Genomic DNA, 4,246 nt, shown 5'->3' on the forward strand with positions numbered 1-4,246 from the left:
AAATTGCACAGTAACTCAAAGTTCAGCTCTACAATACTCTTATTAATCTGGCAGGACATTGGTATCTTGATAATCTCAGATTTCCAAAAAATATTACAAAGAGCTATGTATTCATGTACAGCAATCACAGAGGGGACTTATGACCGAACTCAAAGGTAAACTAACTTCCTTGAAACTTCTTAGATTCTCAACTCCCTGGACAACCTCTTGTCCCGTGTGAAGACTAGTGGAATTTTTAAACCTCTAATCTAGGGTAAGGGTGCGGCTTTCATTTTTACCTGCTGGCTTGTGTTCACAGCACCTTTTAAAGACTGCTTGCTTAACTACAGCTGCATATCATTTCCCAGCTACAGAAAGTCTTTTCCATGTTTGCCAGTGTTGTTTCCATAATAGTAAACATCACACTTTAGGTGGGCAGGAGTTAAAGTTTTATTATCAGTCTAGGCAAGACCAAAAATTCAAAGCAAATTCAATTTTGCTTAAGGGAACATTGGAAGGTAACAATTCTTCATATCACAAGCCTCATATGACCCATTTCAAACCATAGAGAATGACACCTTTATGGGTCACTGTCCCAAGAGACAAACAAATGTGAACAACTAAAACATTTAAAAAGTGCACCAAGCTTCAGAAGTCTCAAACAAAACTTGAATTTTCTGTACCTACTCCTGTCAGATGAAGTTATTGCCTGTACACCACTCCTCTTGCAAAGTGGTCTTCTATTTCCTTTCATTTGACCTAGATCGGCTAGGAGACCTAGAGAAAGATCGGGACGGCTTGTGATTTCTCTCCTGGGACAGTCATCTCTCTCTTCTCCTATATCTAGAAAGGGACCTGCTCTGGCTGACGGAGAAAGCTCTCCATCTTGGAGATGTGTGGGAGGTGGAGGACTCCTCCTCCGATAATCATCTCGAGGGCGACGACCCCAAGAAGGAGGCGGTCACGATTGCGACTTCTCTTTTCCCCATTCGACAGGTCCACTCTTACTCGGCAGCCACATAGTGTTCTCCCATCTAGTTCTCGGACAGCATCGGCTGCATCTCGGGGATCTTCACATTCAACAAGAGCGAAGCCGGGAGGGCTTTTAGCAACCCACACACTTCAGAGTGGTCCGTAATAGCCTAAATCTCGTTCCAATTCAGCCTTGTTACCACTGTTTGCAAGATTCCCTACATAAACTTTACAGTCCAACGGACAGGAATCACGATGCAAGACCCTCGTGGCCTCCTGTTTTTCATGGGCCACAGGGTGGTCCCGGGCCTCTAGAATCTGGCAGCTGAATCTGCTCGCACAAGCTGTCCTGTGGGGATGCTTTTCCCCCTATGTGTCCAGCCCGGGGCCCCGCGGTCTTGGCCCGGCCTCACCGGTGAGAGGGTGAACCCCAGCTCCCTGGAGCAGACACTCAGAGCCCTGGTGACCAGACTCACGGCTGACGGGGCTGGAGCGGCGGCTGGACATGTGTGGCCAGCCTGGTGGTGTTTGGCCCCCTCTGCAGTTCCAGTTCCAGCTGAGAAAGAGCCTCCCTGTGTTATTTTCTCCTGGTTGTGTAAGGATCCCCGGTGTCATCTGACAGAAATGTAGATGGTGTGTTCTTTCTCTCTTTTCTCCCTGCTTCCTCTCCTCCCTCTCTCCCTCCCTGTCCCTCTTTCCCTGTTCTGCTCTCCCTCTCTTTCCCTCTCCCTCTCTCTCTCTCCCTCCCTCTCTCTCCATCTGTCTCTCCCTCTCTCCCTCCCTCTCTCTCTTTCCTCTCCCTCTTCCCTCTCCTCTCCCTCTGTCCCTGCCTCTCTCCCTGTGCCTGTTTCCCTGTCCTTGTTTCCGTGTTCCGCTCTGCCTCTACCTCTGTCTCTCCGTCTCTGGGAGGGAGTGAGGGAGATGGAGAGACGGAGGGAGAGGGAGAGTTGGAGGGAGAGGGAGAAGAGGGAGAAGAGGGAGGAGAAGGAGGGAGGCAGAGGGAGGGAGGGAGAGGTCTCTTCCTCCCTCCCTCTCCCTCCCTCCTTCTCTCCCTCACCCTCTCTCCCTCTCCATCCCTCCATCATTTTCCCTCCTGCTCCCTCTCCCTCTCTCCCTCCCAGAGAGGGAGAGACAGAGGGAGAGGGAGAGGGGGGAGAGAGGGACACGGAGAGGGAGGGAGGGAGACAGAGAGGGAAGCAGGCACCCTCTCTCCTTCTCCCTCTCCCTACCTCCTTCTCCAACTCCCCCTCTCCTTCGCTCCCTCCCTCTCCTCTCCCTCTGTCTCTCCCTCTCCCTCCCTCCCTCTAGGAGAGGGAGAGGAAGGGGGAGGGAGAGGGAGAGGGAGAGATGTCTCGCCCTCCCTCCCTCCCTCTCCCTCGCCCTTTCCCTTCCTCTCTCCCTCTCCCTCCCTCCTTCTCCCTCTCCCTCCCTCTGTCTCTCCCGCTCCCTCCGTCTCTCCCTCTCCCTCCGGCTCTCCCGCTCCCTCATTTCCTCTCAGAGAGGGAGAGATGGAGGGAGAGGCAGAGATGAGGGAGAAGAGCAGAGGGAGGGGGGAGAGAGGGAGAGGGAGAGAGGGAGAGAAGAAGGAGAGAGGGAAAAGGAGGGAGGAAGAGACCTCTCTCTCTCTCCCTCTCTCCCCCCTCTCTCTCCTTCTCCCTCTCCCTCTCCCTTGTCTCTGCCTCTTCCTCCGTCTCTGGGAGGGAGTGAGGGAGATGGAGAGACGGAGGGAGAGGGAGAGTTGGAGGGAGAGGGAGAGGGAGGAGAGGGAGCGAGGGAGTGGGAGAGAGGGAGCGAGAGAGGGATAAAGGGAGGGAGAGAGGGATAGAGGGAGGGGGGGAGAGACGTCTTTGTCTTTCCTTCCCTCCCTCTATCCCTCTCTCCCTCTCCCCCTCTCTCTCCCTCTCCCCCCTCCCTCTCCTGCTCCCTCTCCCTCCACCTCCTTCCCTCTCCAGAGAGGGAGAGGGAGCGGGAGAGGGAGAGAGGGAGGGAGAGAGGGAAAGGGAGGGAGGAAGACACCTCTCTCTCTCTCCCTCCCTCCCCCCTCTCTCTCCCTCTCCCTCTCTCCCTCTCCCTTGTCTCTGCCTCTTCCTCTGTCTCTCCATCTCTGGGAGGAAGTGAGGGAGATGGAGAGAGGGAGGGAGAGAGGGAGGGAGAGAGGGAGAGAGGGAGGGAGGGAGAGATGCCTTTGTCTTTCCCTCCCTCCCTCTATCCCTCTCCCTCCACCTCCTTCCCTCTCCAGAGAGGGAGACAGAGAAGGAAGCAGGCACCCTCTCCAGAGAGGGAAGGAGGTGGAGGGAGAGGGAGAGGGAGAGGGAGAGGGAGCAGGAGAGGGAGAGAGGGAGGGAGAGAGGGAGAGAGGGAGAGAGGGAGAGAGGGAGAGAGGGAGAGAGGGAGAGAGAGAGAGAGGGAGAGGGAATGAGGTATCGGAAGAGCGGAACAGGGAAACAGGGACAGGGAAAGGGGGACAGGGGGAGAGGGAAAGAGGGAGAGGGAGAGAGGCAGAGGGAGAGATGGAGGGAGAGTGAGAGTGAGAAGCAGGGAGGTAGAGGGAGGGAGGGAAGGAGGGAGAGAGGGAGACAGAGAGGGAGAGAGGGAGACAGAGAGGGAGAGAGGGAGAAGGGCTGATGGGGGCTCCCTCCCCCTCCCCTCCTCTCCCCACTGCTTTCTCTTTCTTCTGCTTCAACAAACACCAGGCGCCTTTTAGATCAGCCCTGAAGTCAACGTTGATGCTTGGACGGCTTGACCTCCCCGCTGCCTTCCAGCCCGGGACCACAGCTGGGAGATGAAGTCTGCGGGGCCCTGGGCGGCGGCGGCGGGCTGCACAGGCACCTCCTCTGACGCCCAATCTCTCCTCCTTTACGAGGCAGCCGCCAGCTCCCCTCCCTGACTCCCCAAGATTTGGGGCCTTTTTAATATGTGTCGATAATGCCATGAGCTACTATTTAACTTTTCCACGAGGACCCATCTCCCGAAATGCAGTGCTTTTCAGCCTTGGCTGCACTAGAGAACCCCCAGGGAAGGGAGAGACGTCTGCACCTCCCTCTCTCTCCCTCTCCCTCCTCCTCTCCCTCTCCTTCTGGGGTGATGCCCCATGAGCTCAGCTTCGCAGATGTTCCCCCCATCTCCTCTCTGTGCCTTGCGTGGGGTCTGGGCCTTCTCACTGTGGCCCGGGTACGGCCTTGACATTCAGACATCGGTTCCTGCAAGGACACTTGCGTTTGGTCCATACCGCGTGTGGCTGCAGTCTGTGCTTCTCCTGTTCAGCATCTTCAGTAGATGGGGGCTGTGCATGAGC

At 55.9% G+C, this 4,246-nt stretch overlaps 1 pseudogene across 1 annotated transcript; it reads right to left on the minus strand.

Moving 5' to 3' along the window:
• Nucleotides 1–405: 405 nt before the first annotated feature.
• Nucleotides 406–1,320, minus strand: LOC309622137 (serine/arginine-rich splicing factor 3 pseudogene; annotated as a pseudogene). The gene has a single exon. The product of its transcript is annotated as a serine/arginine-rich splicing factor 3 pseudogene (transcript).
• Nucleotides 1,321–4,246: the final 2,926 nt, after the last annotated feature.

The sequence above is a fragment of the Balaenoptera borealis genome (assembly GCF_965194805.1).
Source record: "Balaenoptera borealis genome assembly, contig: HAP1_SCAFFOLD_1618, whole genome shotgun sequence".
Lineage (NCBI taxonomy): Eukaryota > Metazoa > Chordata > Mammalia > Artiodactyla > Balaenopteridae > Balaenoptera > Balaenoptera borealis.